Source organism: Jaculus jaculus, chromosome 2, assembly GCF_020740685.1.
Source record: "Jaculus jaculus isolate mJacJac1 chromosome 2, mJacJac1.mat.Y.cur, whole genome shotgun sequence".
Lineage (NCBI taxonomy): Eukaryota > Metazoa > Chordata > Mammalia > Rodentia > Dipodidae > Jaculus > Jaculus jaculus.
In genome coordinates this window covers 172990452-173010566 of record NC_059103.1, presented here as the reverse complement: position 1 = coordinate 173010566, position 20115 = coordinate 172990452, and the positions used below count along the sequence as shown (strand labels likewise).

General features: G+C 44.9%; 1 protein-coding gene across 1 annotated transcript in view; it reads left to right on the top strand.

Moving 5' to 3' along the window:
* Ncald (neurocalcin delta) overlaps positions 1–20115 on the top strand; it is a 538037-nt gene that overhangs the window by 39143 nt on the left and 478779 nt on the right. The gene's annotated exons all lie outside the window — the stretch shown is intronic.

Here is a 20115-nt window from a genome sequence, read left to right as displayed (position 1 = left end):
GGCTTTATACCCCTAAGGTTCATGACCTCCCCCACCATAGGCTTTTAATTAGGTTTTCAGTACCAGGTATGTATCCCTCCCATAGAGTGGGTCTCCAGTCCAATTAGAGAGCAGTTGGTTTCCCCCAGAACAGACATGCCACTCTTGCACCCATTCAGTCATTTTGCCTATCTGGCCACACTAGAGGCTTCCAGTATCCACTGTTTCACCACTGATGACTTCTGTCTCCCATAGGGCTGCATATAGTGCAGTTTTTTCCAGCTTTCAATCAGCTGGTCTATAGGGAGAAAGTTCTCAGCTCAGCCCCAGCTTGCTTTCTCAGTGACCTTGCCACCCAGGCATGTGGATTCTTCAGCAGTAGGGCCTTACCATCTGTTTCTGGTGGGAAACCAAGGGCCTTGGCAATAGCCTGTAATGTTTTGGAAGCAACAGCGACCTCTCTGGCCAACAACTCACTGGAAGGTATCCCATCCCTAAAGCCATGGGTTTTTGATTAAGTTTCTCATACCAAAATTGTTTTATACAGAATCTCACTATATAGCCCAGGCTGCAGTCTAACCTCAGCCTCCTGAGTGCTGGGATTACAGGTAGGTACTACCACTCCTGGCCTGGATGTAACTTTTTGTAATTAAGAATGTAAATAAGGGCTGGAGAGATGGTTTAACGGTTAAGGCACATACCTATGAAGCCTAAGGACCCATGTTCGATTCTCCAGGTTGCACATAAGCCAGATACACACAGTGGAGCATGTTTCTGGAGTTTGTTTGCAGTAGCTGGAGGCCCTGGTTCACCCATTCTCCCTCTTTCTCTTCTCTCTATCTCCCTCTTTCTGTCTCTAATAAATATAAAATAAAATAAGAACTTTTAAAAAGAGTGCAAATAATATTGCACAGAGTGTACTTAAACTCTTCAGAAAACAACTTGTTTCTGAAGTACTTCCAGAAACTGAAAAGCGTGAGCTTATAAACAAATCACAAATCCTCCTATTCTTTCATTAGGGCTGGGCCCTCATAACTGCTCTCCCAGGACATGAAATTTGTTTTAGAGCCTGACTCCAGTTTTAATGTTTCCCTAAAGCCTTATGATTTCCCTAAAAATGTTTTATAACCTAGTCTTTTAAAGTAATGTGGCAAGCCTTCATCTGAATTACTGAGTTTCTACTGCAGTCATCTTTTATTATTTTCTATTTCAAGAAAACATGGAAATCTCAATGTGTGGGAAAAATTTTTAAATTTAAATTGGCAAAAAAATTAAATTAAATTTAAGTTGTTTAAACCCCGAGTCATATATTAAATAGTAATATCTTGATATGGACATATTATCTCTGGGTAAGGACTTAGCTCTTCATAGTTGTTTACTTTAAAACTAATATATTTAAACTTTAAGAAATATATTGGAAATCTCCTAAAATCAAGATCTAACATTTTTGTCTTATCCAAGTGTATTATAATTGGATTTTTTTTCCATATGCTCCACCCCCTCCCCTCAAAGATATTGTTTTGTGTGTTTAAATAATTCATCTTTCCTGTGATAGTCTTAGATGCCTTTAGATTATTGATTTAGTAAAAGAAGGCATTTTTTATATTCAGGATTATTTTGTAAGTTATAGATATCTAACACTCAATTTAAGCAAAGTAGCTCAAATCACTTCAAATTCCAGGGGTGGACTTCAGATGCACTGGGGTCAGAGTGTTCAAAGAACATTAGGAATCATCTTTCTTACATTTTCTGTGTCTCCTGTCTTCTTTCATCTCTGTTGACCTAATTCTCAGCCTGTCCTCTCCTCCTGAGGCCAAAGGGCCACCAGCAGCTCCCAGCACACACCATTCTCACAGTTACCAATAGTGGATAAAAGAAAACTTCTGTAGCAGCTCCGACAAGGTTGCATGATAGAGATGAAGCTAATGTTCAGCCACGCGCTCTTCTTGCAGACAATGGCTGTGACATGAGGGTGGAGGACCATGGGTGGGCAGCTTGGGTCACATGACCATCATGAGCTAAGGGGCTGAGGAGTGGTTGCTTAAATTCCAAGTGTTTGAGAGGAAGAGCAGGAGGGGCAAGGTCTTGTGTTAGGAAAAGAAAAAAAAAAAGAGAGAGATTTCCATAATATTGTTTCAAGGTTTAAGAATTCTCTAAGGACATGGACTGGTGACATTGTCTAGAGGTATTGGGTTCATTTTTCTCAGCCAACTAAAGAATTAAAATGCAGAAGAGTATTTAAAAGAATGTTAAGTTATTTCAAAGTTAAGGGAAAAGAAAGCAGAGGAAACAGACTCTTCCAGGAGGAGGGGATTCCAGAGCTGGAAAATCCGTCACCCCGGTGGGATCTGGACTCTTATCCAAGGAGGGACGCCTCCCCACCCAGAGTCCAGGATGGGTCAGCTCAAATGAGGGTGAAGCGGGCAGTTGGTCCATGATGCATGAACACTGCACAGGTTCAGAAGCCCTGCCAAGCCAGCCCGCCAGCAGGTAAAATTCACCCAGACCAGGAAGAAGGGGGAAGTGGGGTCACCGTCTTCACCATCTTTGGTTAGAATATAGTCACCTATTGTTGCAGTCAGGTTTGCATAGCTGGCAGAAATCACCCAACCAAGAGCAGCTTGTGGGAAAAAAGGGCTTATTTTGGTTACAGGCTCGAGGGGAGGCTCCTTAATGGCAGGGGAAAACAATGGCACGAGCAGAGGGTGGACATCACCCCCTGGCCAACATAAGGTGGACAATAGCAACAGGAGAGTGTGCCACACACTGGCAAGGGGACACTGACTATAACATCCATAAGTCCACCCCTCCAATAATACACTCCCTCTAGGAGATGTTAATTCCCAATTTCCATCAGCTGGGAACCTAGCATTTAGAACACCTAAGTTTATGGGGGACACCTGAATCAAACCACCACACCTTCCAAGGGGCCTGTTTTCCTGTCTGCCTAGCCAAGGACACTGTTGCAGTCCGGTTCGCATTGCTGGTAGAAATCACTCAACCAAGAGCAGCTTCTGGGAAAAAGAGATTTATTTTGGCTTACAGGCTCGAGGGGGAAGCTCCACGATGGCAGGGGAAAACGATGGCATGAGCAGAGGGTGGACATCACCCCCTGGCCAACATAAGATGGACCACAGCAACAGGAGGGTGTGCCAAACACTGGCATGGGGAATCTGGCTATAAAGCCCATAAGCCCGCCCCCAACAATACACTCCCTCCAGGAGGCATTAATTCCCAAATATCCATCAGCTGGGGAGCTAGCAGTCACAACACCTAGGTTTATGGGGGACACCTGAATCAAACCACCACAGACACTTTCTATATTCTGTACTGTTTTGATGGTTTTATCTTTATTTTGATTAGCATGGGTGACATGTTAAGGAGCCTTAATAAAATTGTTTAATATGGCTGAATAAATGGGTATATGAAGACGTTGGGACAAGACAGTTGAATTTAGGAATGGTAGCAGCTATCTTCTCATTGCTAGGGCAAAGCACCAGACCAGAAGCAGCCTATGGGAGAAGAGGGTTTATTTCAGACTTAACCATTTTGAGGGACAGCTTCATCATGTCAGAGAGAAGCACCTGGCTCAAACGACTCACATCAGAAGCAGAGAAATAAAACACCAGTGATCTGGCTGTAAACACCTGGTAGGCTAGACTCAAGTTCCTCCCCTCGTGACACACCTCTTCCAGCAGGGCTCGGGCTGCTGGAGACTAAGTAGCAAGCTTCACTGGCAAGTGCTTGAGGTTTTGAGGAACGTTTACTTTCAGACCACCACAGGCATTATTTCTGTGGTGTTTTGAGGCAGCCACTGAGGGAGGGTGTGCAAGAAACAGTGGGAGATTGTCAGAAAGAAGCTCTTGGATTAAAGACATTGGAAGATGATTTATTTCTGGAAGCAGGTAGAGCAGCAGCTATGGTGGGGGGGGGGGGTCTGACATGGTCAAGCCTGAGATACAGGAATGACTTCTCTCAACCTGAGCCCTGGTAAGCAGGAGCTGAGGAGTGAAAATACCCCAGTCCATCACTTCCCTAGCCCCATCTCCTGTGCTTCCCATCGCCTGAAACCATCTAAATGCCAGAGGGCAAAGTCTGTAATTAATTTTGTACATGCCCATCTGTCTCCCAGGATATAGAAGGACAGATAGAGGTCATGCCAATCTTCATTCTCACTCTCAGTTCTCTTCTGATCGCATCCTGATGTGGATCTTCTTAGATATAGTCTCTCCAGCCATACCTGCCCCAAGCACAGGCTACACATACGCCAGCATGTGTCAGGCCACATGCCCTTACCACGTATGTAGCAGATGGCTGGGTGGGAAGCACCAAGCCCATGGCATGCAAGGGCTCCCCTGGAACTGTGTAGTGACTGGCCTGTTCTGTGGTCTTACTGTGTACTACAGCTGGTGAAAGTAGGAGAGGCCAAGGAAAGACAAGAAAAAGAGATAGGGTGAAGCCTTATCATGGCATGGTTTAGGGTGTGGAAATAAGGACCTATCAACTATGCAATGGTGAAATGATTTTCTTAGACTATCAGGCAGATGCTTTTGAGGCAGAGAGCAAGACAACTCAAGTTTTAGTGGTAAAATGATACTATCAATTGATGAGATCTTAGGATAAGGAGATTCTTTTTTCATTTTACTTATTTACTTACTAGAGAGAGAGAGAGAGAGAGAGAGAGAGAGAGAGAGAGAGAGAAAGGCAGATAGACAGAAAATAGACACACCAGGACCTCTAGCCACTGCAAATGAACTCCAGACACATGTGCCATTTTATGCACCTGGCTTATGTGGATCCTGGGGAATCCAACCTGGGTCCTTAGGCTTTAACAGGCAAGTGTTTTAACCACTAAGTTATCTCTCCAGCCCAGGAGATACTTTTGAAAAGAGGTTATTGATTATTGTCAGAAAGAGGGGACCAGCAAATAAGCAAGATAAAGATTCATGTGGGTATTAGAAGTTCTGGTCTTGGCCTTCATGATACTCTCAATTTCTGTATCCCCCTTGTTAGGATTAATATGGGGGAAATATCTTGCAAAGATTCACCATGGAGAACACAAATGCAAGAGCAAGTGGTATTATTGTCACCATATACTTGGCACCCTTGTGTTGGAACTGGGTGTGGGCCCTGCTCAGGATTGAGATTGATGGCTCACTGGCTTATCATGCCAGTAAGTGAAATAATGTCCTAGAAATGCTCACAAACTATCAAGGACAGTTATATGGATGTTACATGCAATGAATGTACTGAATTTTTGCCTTTCCTCGCTTTTTTTTTTTTTTTCTCTTATGCTACTCTGTTTTGGTCCTTACATCAGTCTTTCCTATTTAAAACGTTTGAGATTATGAGAGTTAGGAAAGCAAAGACCATGGAATAGAGCGAACCTATTTGGGGATTGCTGACTTCCTTAGATTCCCTCATGTGACTTTCTCCTGTAACTGTGTCTTTAAGATTGTGATTGAGTGTCTCAGGAGTCACGGAGGAAGTAACCCACTGTGTCTATCTTAACCTTTTCCCAGATCACCCTAGAGAAGCTGCGCCACGGCCTTGAACTTGGAATCACTTTCAGTAGAAATAGCAAATACTGTCCCGTTCAGCCGGAAGCAGTTAAGATCTGACATCATCATCCCCTGTCCTCTACCAGCAGTTAGAGTGTCTTCTCATGGGGGGGGGGGGGAGAGGATGAGACTGGGGTCGGTGGGAGTGACTGGACCCCTGGAAGTAAGGAAAAGGCAGGAAAGTCTGCACTTGCTGGAAATCAAGGATGATCTGACTTCTTATCTCTTGCCTAGTTCCCTAGACCTGTTTCTCCACAAACAACCAGGAACCCTCCTGGGAGGGAGGTCTTTCATGGGATTTAAACACTGTGGTTGATTTAGTTCAGCCCTTGGAACTTGGTCTCAGGGCTAGCCTCTTCCTGAGACAGCTCCTAACCCCAACCAACCAGCTGTCCCTATGGGCCATCTGAGTCAAAAGACAGCCACCACTACAAGGTTATAAATACCTTTACAAGGGGAGGGCAGGCTCTCTGATCACTTTGGAACTTCCAGCTGTGGGTGAGTTTTTCCCTCAGCTGGGCTTGGGCCAGGGCCCAGCCAGGTTGAGCGGAAAGGAGGGCCCCCAAGTCCTTACTCACCACATGAGTTCTTCATCCCCTCCAGCTCCCCTCAAGGCTGGAGCTCCTTGAACTTTCCTTTCTCTCTTTTCTTTCCATGGTTTTCCCAGGCCCTCCAAATAGGATCTCCAGCCATGTGGTGCCTTTCCTTGGCTCTGCACTTCCCTCAATAAATAGAATAATTTAATTTTAAAAATAGCAAATATAGTCAGTGGTAAAGGCGTGGTGGCACACGCCTTTAATCCCAGCACCCTGGAGGCAGAGGTAGGAGGATCGCCGTGAGTTTGAGGTCTCCCTGAGATTCCATAGTGAATTCCAGGTTGGCCTGGAGTAGAGTGAGACCCTACCTCAAAAAACAACAACAAAAATAACAAATACATACTGAACTCTTACTATGTGCCATCCATTCTTCCAGTCCCTTGGAATTCAGAGGTTTAAAAAAAAAAGGGGGGCTGGAGAGATGGCTTAGTAGTTAAGCACTTGCCTGTGAAGCCTAAGGACCCCGGTTCGAGGCTCGGTTCCCCAGGTCCCACGTTAGCCAGATGCACAAGGGGGCGCATGCGTCTGGAGTTTGTTTGCAGAGGCTGGAAGCCCTGGCGTGCCCATTCTCTCTCTCTCCCTCTATCTGTCTTTCTCTCTGTGTCTGTTGCTCTCAAATAAATAAATAAAAATAAAAATTAAAAAAAAAAAAGACAAGCATTTCTACTCTCAAGTAAATAGGTGGACTTAAAGTGCAATTAAAAAATAGGGTTGGAGAGATGGTTTTGTGGCTTGTCTAAGGCGCTTGTGTGTAAAACCTAATGACCTAGGTTTGATTCTCCAATACCCACAATTTAAAAAGAAAAATAAATAAATAAAATTCGAATTGAGTTACCATTGTGTGCCAACTTATCCAATAAAATAGAATGATGGTGGGACCACGTTTTGTTGGATGGTTAGGGGAAAATTTCTTCTTGATTTAAACCCAAGTTTGAATAACAGAAAGGGGAATAGCAGGGAAAAGACCCTTCCAGGCACAGGGAACAACCAGGGCAAAAGCCTAGAGGGAAAACGAGCTCATGTAGGGGAGGAGCAGGAAGGAGTCCCAGGAGGTAAAGGGAGACATTTAAGGTGTCTCCAGCCTCGGAGGGCCAGTCTCACAAGTTTGGAATTTTTCTAAGAGCAGTGACAAATTATTAAAGAACTATATGTAGGGAAATGAGATACCCTGTTTTTTGTTAGTGTGTAAACAATTGCTTTATTAAAAAATATTTTATTTTTATTTATTTATTTATTAGCGACAGAGAGAGTGAGAACGGGCACACCAGGGCCTCTAGCTACTGCAAATGAACTTCAGACACATGCGCCACCATGTGCATCTGGCTTACATGGGACCTAGAGAATTGAACCAGGGTCCCTAGGCTTTGCAGGTATGCACCTTAACCACTAAGCCATCTCTCCAGCCCCAGGTGATTTTTTTTTTGTTTTATTTTTTATTTACTTATTTGAGAGAGAAAGAGAAAGAATGGGCACGCCAGGGCCTCCAGCCACTGCATACAAACTTCAGACATATGCACCCCCTTGTGCGTCTGGCTTACATGGATCCTGGAGAGTTGAACTGGGATCTTTTGGCTTTGCAGAAAACGTCTTAACCGCTAAGCCATCTCTCCAGCCAACCATTGCTTTTTTTTTTTTTTAATTTTTATTTATTTATTTGAGAGCGACAGACACAGAGAGAAAGACAGATAGAGGGAAAGAGAGAGAATGGGCGTGCCAGGGATTCCAGCACGAACTCCAGACGCGTGTGCCCCCTTGTGCATCTGGCTAACGTGGGACCTGGGGAACCGAGCCTCGAACCGGGGTCCTTAGGCTTCACAGGCAAGCGCTTAACCGCTAAGCCATCTCTCCAGCCCCAACCATTGCTTTTTGATAAGACTGGAACTTAGAAGCAAGGAGACTCATACCTGAAATATGATGATGGCTTGAATAGTAATGTAGACAAAAATGTTGATTTAGAAAATCTGTTAAAGGAAGAAAGAATGCAATAGGTTAAAATAAGTTGGGGAGCAAGAGAACCCTGGAATGCATCCCTTGTTTTTACATCTAGCACTTTGGCAAGTGGTGTTGTATCCTGTTCTCTACTAGAGAAACCCAGGGGTGTCTTGGGAGTATGTATTAATTACTTTCTCCTTTCTGGGACAAAATCCTTGACCAGAGACACGTTAAGGAAGGCAAGGGTTTATTTTGGCTTACAGTTCTGTGTGTAGGTGTCCATCGTGGTGGGGAACACATGGCAAGAGCAGACAGACAGTTGTCACATTTTCATAGTATCAGGGTGGAATTAAAGACAGCAAACGCTAAGCAGGGCTAGACTTCTAAACACTCAAGGCCCACCGTTCCTCCAGCAAGGCTCCACCTCTCAAAGGCTCAGCAACCTTGTCAAACAGCACCACCAACTGAGGATGAAGCATGAAAACACATGATGTCATGCAGACATTTTATATTCTGATCAGCCCAGAGAGTGCTATATGAAAATGAACTTGGTGAGTTAACTAGGGTTGTGGATTGTAGCTACCCACATCCATTCATGTGCTGAAGTCTTTTTTTAAAAAATATTTTGGGCTGGAGAGATGGCTTAGCGGCTAAGCGCTTGCCTGTGAAGCCTAAGGACCCTGGTTCGAGGCTCAGTTCCCCAGGTCCCACGTTAGCCAGATGCACAAGGGGGCGCACGCGTCTGGAGTTCGTTTGCAGTGCTGGAAGCCCTGGTGCGCCCATTTTCTCTCTCTCCCTCTATCTGTCTTTCTCTCTATGTCTGTCGCTCTCAAATAAATAAATAAAAAATGAACAAAAAAAATTAAAAAAATATTTTATTTTTATTTATTTATTTGATAGAGAAAGAGGGAGAAAGAGAGAGAGAGAGAGAGAGAGAGACAGAGAATGGGTGCGCCAGGACCTCTAGCCATTGCAAACAAACTCCAGATGCGTGCGCCCCCTTGTGCATCTGGCTAATGTGGGTCCTGGGGAATCGAGCCTCGAACCCGGGTCCTTAAGCTTCACAGACAAGCGCTTAACCACTAAGCCATCTCTACAGCCCTAGAAAATAAATCTTGTATTTATGTAGTGGGATGTTAGGGGCTCAGGAAAGTCCTTGAACCCTAAACCCTAGGTCTGTGTGTACTTTTAATCAACGAATTGAAAACAAAAAGACTGAGAAGGATAATTATTAAATTATTGTATTTATTTATGAAAGTACGGAGCCAAGAAAAGGCATCATGTGGCTAGAGATCCCACGTGGAGGGCCTGGGAAAACTCTGGAGAGAAAAGTCAGAAAAGAAACTTCAAAGAGCTCCTGCCATGTGGGGAGTGAGGTGGTGGTAAAGAGCCCATGTGGACAGTAAGGGTTAGGAGGCTCTCCCCTCCACTTGGCCCAACTGGACTGAGCCTAGGAAGAACTGACCAGCAGCTGGGGGTTCAGGGGGCTTCAGGCAGCACAGAGAGTGTGCCCTCCCCTCATGAACATATTTATAACCTTGTAGTGGGTGCTACCTGCCTGCTCAAGTGAGTCAGAGGGACAGCAGGTTGGTTAGGGCCAGGGGCTGTGCTAGCCATGACACCAAGTTCCTGGGAACCACCACGTTTAAATCCTTCGAAAGACCTCCCTCCTAGGAGGGGCCCAGGTAGTCTGTGGAAAAGCAGGTCTAGGGAACCAGGCAAGAGATAAGAAGTCACATCCTCTTCCTTTGATTTCTGGGAGGTGCAGAGCATCCTGCCATTTCACTTTCAGGGGTCACCCTACGTGCCTAAAAGAGCTACCTGACTCCTTTCATTCACGCTTTCGCTTGCGCACATTGTTATGCAAGTCACACGAAACTAACACAGACTAGAGTAAATGCCAATTAGAGCCAAGTGAGGGTTCATCACCAGTTGGATATACTGGCCCAGAGAGACATGGAAGTAAGTGAGAGAGAATCCGGGTGATCATTGATGTACATCCCTCGCTCCCTCTTGCAGAGCATGAGACAGCTTTGGGAGCGAGTGAAGGTAGGAAAGTTGAGGCCAGCCCTGAGATCTGAAAGAGAGGGAAGCAGGCAGAGGGATGATTGGTGGATGCGGAGAGGCAGGAGTTAACAGGGGAGTGCCCTTGAAAGTGATCTTTGTTCTTCAGCCAGCTGCCCCTGCCTTTGACTTCTCCCCTGGACCTGTATTTGCCCCGGAACGAAATTCCTCTTTGAACGCTTGTTTTGGATGTTTGGATCAGCTTCCTGTCCCTTGTGTCTGTTCACCTGACTACTCCTGTCACTGATTAGAAATAGGGTAGTGTCAACTAGGTAGGTTTGCCCAGGAATATAGAGATCTTGGGTCATAGGACTTTCAGTGCTACATCTAGGGCATTCCTAGGCAGATTGGGATGAGGTGGTGATCATCCTGGCGAGAAGGAAGCTTTGACAAGATTTATTGATTTCAATTTCCTGAAAGGTCTAAGAAAAATATTACAGTTATTATCTTTGAAGGGTTTGTATGTGTGTCTTTTCTCTCCTCCATTCTCCCTCCTTCTCTTCCTCTTTCCCTCTCTCTGTTTCCTTCTCTTTTTTTTGGGGGGGGGGCAGGGATTCACTCTGTCCAAGGCTGAGCTGGAATTTACTCTGTAGCCCTGCCTGACTTTGGAGCCTCTGTCTTTCTCTGGTTAGCTAGCAGAGGTCTGCGCGTGAATAAAGGCTCGCTCTCTGTTGCAGGCAGGTTCGCATTGCTGGTAGAAATCATCCAACCAAGAGCAAGCAGCTTGTGGGGAAAAAGAGTTTGTTTTGGCTTACAGGTTCGAGGCTCCATGATGGCAGGGAAAATGACGACATGAGCAGAGGGTGGTCATCACCCTGGCCCACATAAGGTAGACCATAGCAACAGGAGAGTGTGCCCAACACTGGCAAGGGGACACTGGCTACAACACCCATAAGCCCACCCCCAACAATACACTCCCTCCATGAGGATTGATTCCCAAATCTCCATCAGCTGGGAACTTAGCATTGAGAACACCTAAGTTTATGGGGGACACCTGAATCAAACCACCACGCTCCCTTTCTCTGAAGTGGACCTTTGCCTGATTTTGCTCACTCACTCAATTATTTCCTGTCACAGTAACTCTTTGTTTCCCTGGAATGACCCAGACCACCCATCCAAATGATCACCTTCCTGGAGAGGCTCAGAGCACCCATCCCAGTGACCACTTTCCTGTCCATTTATCGTGTCCCTGAAGTGGCTCACACCCTGAGATGAGGTGGATCATCCTGCAACCAAAGAATTCCAATGCCTCCACTGCCCCATGAGTGCCCCTTGCCTGTTAGGGAAGGAGCTGCCGATACCCCTGGTCAGAGCCCTTCTCAGGCTTCCCCAGTGAAGCCTGTCTCTGCTGTTGAGCCCAGTCTTCTCTCTTTCCACTTTTTCTAACACCCCACTCCTTTTTCTTTAATGCACATCAGCCATTGATTAAGACACTCTAATCTAATATGGCTTCATCTAAATTAATTATTGCAGAGGTCTCGTTTCCAAATAAATTCATATTTATACGGGGGGAGGGGGTAAGATTTCCAAATAGCATTTAAGGGATAAAATCAACGCATAAGAACTTTCTAGTGATAAATCCCGTGAAGAACTTTTACCCCTAAGCAGGAGCTGGAGAAGTCTCTGCCCCACACTCCAGGTAATTGCAGGCTTTGAGGCAGAATGAGGTCGTAGACATAGTCCAGGATGTGGAGGCAGCATGTTTACATACTGTTCCAATTAATTGGGAGGTATTGAGCAAGTTACTTACCTTCCTGACCCCCAGTTTCCTTATTTACAAAATAAGCACAATATTTACCTTACAAAGCTATTGTGAGGTTCGCATAAAACCATGCGTATGAAACATTTGGCGCAGTGCCTGGCAAAGATCGTGTTCCGTTAATGTCTCTAACTTCCCTTTGAAATTGAGAGCCGCTCTCCTGCACACGAAGTTGCAAATTTCATGATGTTCTTCACAAAAATCTAAAAGCAAAAACTTTCTGGCTAGCACTATGATTTGCCAGCAGTGCACCACTGAAGTTTTGAACTTGCAAAGAGACTCTTGGGTGTGATTGATAATTTTAGAACTGTGCTAGGAAATGTCTTTCATTATGAAGGGCGTGGCAAAATGCCCATGGGCAGGAAATGACAGATAATCAACTACAATTGCTCTGAGGATGTGATTGGGCTTGATTACTCCATGATGACTTTTTGCTTCTCTAGGTGTGTCTATTTTATCCTCAGGAATTTGTAAGGTACTTGGGCCACTGGGTTTGTTGCTTTTCATTAACCACTGCATGGGTTAGGAATTGTGTTTACGTGTCAGAAACGGGGCTGATTTCAGTGGCTTAAAAGTATAAGGAGGGCTGGAGAGATGGCTTAGTGGTTAAGCGCTTGCCTGTGAAGCCTAAGGATCCTGGTTCGAGGCTTGATTCCCCAGGACCCACGTTAGCCAGATGCACATGAGGGCACAAGCGTCTGGAGTTCGTTTGCAGTGGCTGGAGGCCCTGGCGCGCCCATTCTCTCTCTCTTCTCTCCCTGTCTGCCTCTTTCTCTCTCTGTCACTATAAAAAAAAAAGTATAAGGAATCGTTACTATTTTTCTTCTTCCACAAACTATCTGGATATACTCAGAAAAGGTATGGCTGTGAGTTGGTCACTGGGCATGAGCTTGATGTTATCATCAATGTTCCAAGTCGAAAGAAGAGAGAGACGAAGAGACAGGCTACCCAGTTTAATCAGTCCTCTTAAAGATCTAAAAACCTCACTTCTCTGTCGTTAGATGTTTGGGTCCGAGATAGATAGAGGCTGAGACCAGAGTATGTTACGTCAAGGGTTGTTTATTTTCAGCTCGGAGCGCAGAGGTGGCGTGGTGCGTAGCTTAAGAAGGAAGTGCGGGGAGTTTAGGAAGGTTGGAGGGAGCCTGTAACTATAGACTGCTTGTGGCTGCAGGAGACACCATTCCAGGTGGCTTAGGTTGAAGTGGCAAAGGGAGTGGGAGAGAGAGAGGAAGAGTGGGCCACAGGAGAGACAGGGAAAGGGAATGAGTGCATAGAGACCAGAAGGGGCACGTCTGAGCAGAATGGAAAGTTGTGCTGGACAAATGCGAAGATATAAAGCTATATACACAGCCGGGGAGAGGATGCGAAGGACAGAGAGAGTGAGCTTGATGGCATCAGGGCTTGTATGTCCTTGCCCTTGGGTGTGGCAGGCATGCCAATGGGAGGGGTTTGTGGGAGTGCCAGGTGGAGAAGAACCGGGTTGTCTGGGTCCCCTGTGGCGTAGGAGAGAATGGAAGCCCTCTGGAAGGAAGCCTTCCATTTCTGACCATTGGGGAGGGGGAAGGCACTCTGACACTGACATCTGTTTGTTTTGGTGTGTTTGCATTTTAATCTTGCTCTATAAGGAAGGCCAAAGACCTATAAACATTTTTAGTTGGGTACTTGGCCACCTAGTAAAACAAATAGAAGGAAATGGACTTGTTGGCAGCTAGAGATCCTCTGACTCAACTCATTTGATAACCCTGCTCATGGTGGATAGAATTTCCTTCTGTTTAAAACTAATAATCTGGGCTGGAGAGATGGCTTAGTGGTTAAGCGCTTGCCTGTGAAGCCTAAGGACCCTGGTTCGAGGCTCGATTCCCCAGCACCCATGTTAGCCAGATGCACAAGGGGCACACATGTCTGGAGTTTGTTTGCAGTGGCTGGAGGCCCTGGCATGCCCTCCTCTTTCTCTCTGTCTGTCGCTCTCAAATAAATGAATAAATAAATAAACAACAACAACAAAACTAATAATCTCAGCTGGGCGTGGTGGCAGACACCTTTAATCCCAGCACTCGGGAGGCAAAGGTAGGATTGCCAAGAGTTTGAGGGCACCCTGATACTACATAGTGAATTCCAGGTCAGCCTGGGCTAGAGTGAGTCCCTACCTCAAAAAAAACCAAAAACCAAAACAAAACAAAAAAGTAATAATCTCACCCCAAAATAGTAGCCTAAAAATATAAAAGAGCAGTTTTCTCTAGAACACTTAGGATAGTTTTCTAGATCAGGTTGACCTAGAATTCACTATGTAGACTCAGGGTGGCCTCAAACTCATGGCAATCCTCCTACCTCTGCCTCCCCAGAGCGCTGGGTTTAAAGGCATGCGCCACCAAGGATAGTTCTTTAATCCAAGGGAATTTTGTGGTCATTTACATGACAAATGTTTGATGGTGTGAAAAGCTCTGAACATAAAGCAGTGCATAAAATGTCCTTGCTTCCCTACAAAGCTCAGTGTGGGAGCAAAGGCACACGAATCAAAGACATGCTTAAAACCACAAAGAATTTCTGTTGAGATCATACAAAATGATGTGAAAGGCTCAGTAAAGACAATTGTTTTTGTCATAGAATTAAGGAAGTCTGCTCACTCCATGGATGGGCTGGGATTTGATGGATAGGTAGGAAATAACTAGTTGAAAAGGATACTGGGTAAATAGCATTCCAACAATTCCAGGCATTCCAGGAAGAAGGACTAGTACAAAGGACAGGCCAGCACAAGGAGCTTGGAAAAACTCTACTTAGTATGGCTGAGCAGAAAGCAAGAGGACACTCGCTATGAAAGGGACCAGAAAGCCACCGTGTGAGGACTTGGACTCTAGTCTTCGAGAGCAATGGGAAGACACTAAGCTTTAAGCTGGGGTGAAGTTTGGAAGACATGTGAAAAAACTGTGTGTGGTCAAGGAAGACTGGACTGGATGAAATAGTAGCAGATAGACTAGACATTGTCAGGCAAGAGCTGCCAATGACTTACCCCAGCATGGTGTGGGGAGAAATACACAAATTCAGGTGGATGGTTTTTGGAATCCCTTGAATTTTGGAGGTGGAGAGATGTACAATTTCATCTTTGATTTGGAAGAGAAAGTGGTTGCATTAGATTTACTGGTAGCATCAGGGTTCTGTTTTATGTTTGGTCAACCTCAAGATAACACAGGTGTGGTGGTTGAATCAGATGTTCCCCATAAATGCATGTGTTCAAGTGCTTGTTCTCCAGATGGTGGCAATTTGGGAGGTGGAGCCTTGCTGGAGGAGGTGTGTTCCCAGGGACAGCCTCAGAAGTGGTATAGCTATCTCCCCCTTGCCAGAACTCTCCTGCGGCTGTTTTCCACCAGCTGTGGCAGAGGTGACGTCCATCCTCTGCTCATGCCATGCTTTCCCCTTGCCCTTGCCATCATGAAGTCAAAATAAATCCTTTACTCCCATCAGCTGCTTTTGGTCGGGTATTTTTGTCTTAGCAACCCAATGGTAACTACAACACCAGACTTCACTGGACCTGGGCTGGGATGAGTTCAGGCCAGGTCCCTGCCAACCACCCACTGTGAACTCCTCCCGCTCTCCCAAAATTTCCATCATCTTTTTAAAACTATGTTTTATTTTTATTTATTTAACAAGAGAGAGAGCGGGAGGGGGGGCATGCTTGGGCTTCTAGCCTTTGCAAATTAACTCCAGATGCATGTACCACCATGTGCAGCTGGGTTTTGGGAATCAAACCTGGGTCCTTAGGCTTCCCAAGTTAAGTGCTTTAACAACTAAACGATCTTTCCAGCCCTGCACTCATATTTTTTTTCTTTCTCAATTTTATTTTATTCATTTTTTAAAAATTTTTATTAGCATTTTCCATGATTATAAAAAATATCCCATGGTAATACTCCCCTCCCCCCCTTTTCCCCTTTGAAATTCCATTCTCTATCATATCCACTCCCCATCTCTATAATAAGTCTCTCCTCTATTTGGATGCCATGATCCTTCCCTCCTCTTATGATGGTTTTATGTAGGTAGTGTCAGGCATTATGAGGTCATGGATATTGAGGCCAATTTTTTGTCTGGAGGGAGCAGCATGTCGTAAGGGGTCCAACCCTTCATTTCTTTGGCTCTTACATTCTTTCCTCCAGCTCTTCCACATTAGACCCTGAGCCTTGGAAGGTGTGATCGAGATGTTACTCAGTACTCTAGTTACTTCTTTCCAGCACCATGATACCTTCTGAGTTGCCTCAAGGTCACTGCCATCTGAAAAGAGAAGATTCTCTATCCAAAGTGAGAGTAGTGTTAATATAAGGGTATGAATATTAAGAGAAGTGCTTACTGGGCAGTTTGATAAGCATAGTATATACACTAATCCAGACATCAGCAGATGTTATAACCCTAGGGCTCATGACTACCCCTGTTTTAAGTTTTCAGCATCAGGGATGTATTCCCTCCCTTGGAGTGGGCCTCCAGTCCAATTGGAGGGCTGTTGGTTACCATCATGACAGATGTGCCACTATTGCACCCATTGGCTCATTTGGCCTGGCTGGCCAATTGTAAGGCTTGCAGTGTCCACTGTTGAGTATCTTCACTGGTGGTGTATGTTTCTCCCATTGAACTGCATGTAGAATGGCTTCTTCCAGCTTTCTGTCAGCTGGTCTACATGGAGGAGGTTATCAGCTCAGTTCCAGTGGGATTTCTCAGTGGCCTTGCAGCCCAAGTATGTGCAGTCTTCAGCAATAGGGTCTTACCATCTATTCCTGGTGGGAAATCAAGGGCCTCGGCAATGGGCTATAATGTTTTGCGGGTATCAGGGACTGGCATTGAAAATTTTCTAGCAATGATCTATGGCTCCTGAGTGTTCTATTGTCCAAAACTGAAGGATTTCATTTATTTATATCCTCTCAGATTTTGATTAGCTCTCCCTCCACCTTTACTTTCCTCAGTCTCCTCCCCTGACCTCACTTTGGGCCTTTTCACCCCCATTAATCTATTCTTCTACTTACATATATACAATACCAACCTATTAAGTACCCTCCTCCCTTCCCTTCTCTTCCCTTTGTATCTCGTTTTTAGCTTACTGGTGTCTGCTACTGAGTTTTTTCTTTCTCACGCAGAAGCCCAGTCATCTGTAGCTAGGATCCACATATGAGAGAGAACATGTGGCGCTTGGCTTTCTGGGCCTGGGTTACCTCACTTAGTATAATCCTTTCCAGATCCATCCATTCTTCTGCAAATTTCGTAACTTCATTTTTCTTTACTGCTGAGTAGAACTCCATTGTATAAATGTGCCACATCTTCATTATCCACTCATCAGTTGAGGGACATCTAGGCTGGTTCCATTTCCCAGCTATTATAAATTGTGCACTCATATTTTTATGACTTTGTTAAACATGAACAAATATCACCAGACAGTTAAGATGCATCTCTTACATGAAGAACACAAGTAAGCCTGTGGAGCAAAAGAGCAACTCAGAAGAAAAATTGAGAATACAAACCACAGAACATATTTTTAAACTATTATCTTTTTAGGGAGATAAGAGAAACAGTTGTGCTCCTTAAATTAAAATAATGTGCTATTAATAAGAATGAGGCACCAAGAAAACAGAAGTATTAGAAATTTAAAATATAAGAGAAGGAATAGAAATGAAGAGAGTTGGGCTGGAGAAATGGCTTAGCAGTTAAGTGCTTGCCTGTGAAGCCTAAGGACCCCGGTTCGAGGCTCGGTTCCCCAGGTCCCACGTTAGCCAGATGCACAAGGGGGCACACGTGTCTGGAGTTTGTTTGCAGAGGCTGGAAGCCCTGGCGCGCCCATTCTCAATCTCTCTCTCTCTCTCTCTCTCTCCCCCCCCCTCTATCTGCCTCTTTCTGTGTCTGTTGCTCTCAAATAATAAAACAGAAGAGAGTTGAAAGCAAAATTAAAAAATTCTCAGTAAGCAGAACAGAAAGACTAAGAAGCAGGAGAGAAAAGACAGTGATGGGGGAAAGTCCAGCAGACTGACTTCCATCTCATAAACCTCCCCAAAAGAACAATACAGGAACAAAATCCAAAGAAAAAAGAAAGAAAGAAGATGTTCCCAAATGCCATGAGATTCTAGATTGAAAGAGTCCACTGGATGTAATCTAAAAATTCATGTCAGTGACGTTTTATTCCACCAGAGCAAAAGGAAACAGAGTACCACTGGGGTTTGTTATAGAAACACTGCAAGCTGGAAGGTGATATAGCATAGATCTCAATATTTTAAACAACATTTTTAAGTTGTTTATTTATTTGTGCATGCGTCTGTGTGTGCGTGCTGGGGGGGGGTGTGGAGCATGCCAGGGTCTCTGGCTGCTGCAAATGAACACCCTTCCAGCTTGATGTAGGTGGGTGGGAATTCAACCAAGGCTGTTGGGTTTGGCAAACAAGTGCCTTTAACCATTGAGCAATCTCCCCAGTCCCTGGTATCAATATTTTGAAGACAAATTATTTTTTACTTATAACTCTGTCTTCTGTGGAAACTCACACATATGTCAAGGTGGAATAAAGGCATTTTTAATATTTATTTATTTATTTGAGAGTGACAGACAGAGAGAAAGAGGCAGAGAGAGAGAGTGGGCATGCCAAGGCCTCCAGCCACTGCAAGCGTACTCTCAATGTGTGCGCCCCCTTGTGCATCTGGCTAATGTGGGTCCTGGGGAATCGAGCCTTGAACCGGGGTCCTTAGGCTTCACAGGCAAGTGCTTAACTGCGAAGCCATCTCTCCAGCCCAGAATAAAGGCATTTTAAAAGCTCCCTGCATGAATGCTTAAGTCTCCCACGTACCTTATTTTAGGAACATGCTGGAGAAAGCTGGATGTGGAAGCACACACCTGTAATCCCACCACTTGAGCGGCTGAGGTAGGAGTATCATGAGTTTGAGGCCAGTCAAGGCTTCATAGAACGACAGAGCTGGAGAGAGGAAGACACAGAGCCAAGGTCAAGTTCTTGCACAATAAAGAGAAGAGAATCCTCACTTTGGTTGTTGAGTTGCTGCTTTGACATAGGTTCTCACTCTGTGGCCCAGACTCTTTTCACACTCGTGACCCCTCACCTCAGCCTTATGAGTTAGGGAAGAGGGCCTCACCAATTTGAAGTGTGCATCAGTCATATGGAATTTGGTTGAAACACACTCAGAAGGATGCTTTTGAGCAAAACAAGCAAAACTATGTAAAACAATAACTGCAACGAGAGGCATTTGAGTCTTATGGGGATTTTCAGATATACTGATCGGAACCATGTGGTAATTAAGGAAATGAAAAGCGAGGCCATGACACAGCAAGAAGAGAGCATAAGAGAAGCCATCTAGGTCTGGGGATGTTGTTCACGGGACAGAACTTTCCTAGCATGTGTAGGGCCCCTGGAACACCTCCACCAACATGAAAAAAAAAAAAAAAATGGAGACTGCTCCTTCTTTGCCCAACACCTTATTGAATGTCAGGATATAGTTTAGTCATGTAATCCTGACTCCATGTGGCAGCTGTTAATACTGTTTTTCTGTTGCAAACATTAAAATCAATGCCCAAGTTCTTAGGGCCAGCGCCTCTTGGAGGCAGAATGACCCCCAAGGTCATCTGGATCTGTGGTCATAACTGCAGGAACACTGTACCACTGGATCCCTCAGGGTGGTGTTACGATATAGAAGTGAGGTGGCGGGTGTGTCGGGGGAGATGGTAGGAAGCCGTGCAATAGTTAAATTATATTTCTTTGTTTTTTAAAGTAGGAAGTGACAGATAATGTCCAAATGGAAAAAAGAAACACCCAATAGCAACAAAAGATTTAGCAGAAAAATATGGAAGCTTGCTGGGCATGGTGGCACATGCCTTTAATCCCAGCTCTTGGGAGGCAGAGGTAAGAGGATCGCTGTGAGTTCGAGGTCACCCTGAGACTACATAGTGAGTTCCAGGTCAGCCAGAGCTAAAGTGAGACCCTACCTCAAACCACACACACACACACACACACACACACACACATATGTAGGTTGGGCTGGAGAGATGACTTAGCAGTTAAGGCTCTTGCCAGCAAATCCAAAAGACCCAGGCTCTATTATTCCCCAGCACCCACATAAAGCCAGATGCAGAATGTGGCGCATGCATCTGGAATTCATTTGCAGTGGCTGGAGGTTTTGGTGTGCCCATTTTCTCTCCCTCTCTAGTAAATAAACACAAAACATATGGAAGTTATGATTGTAGGATGTAGTTAAAAAGA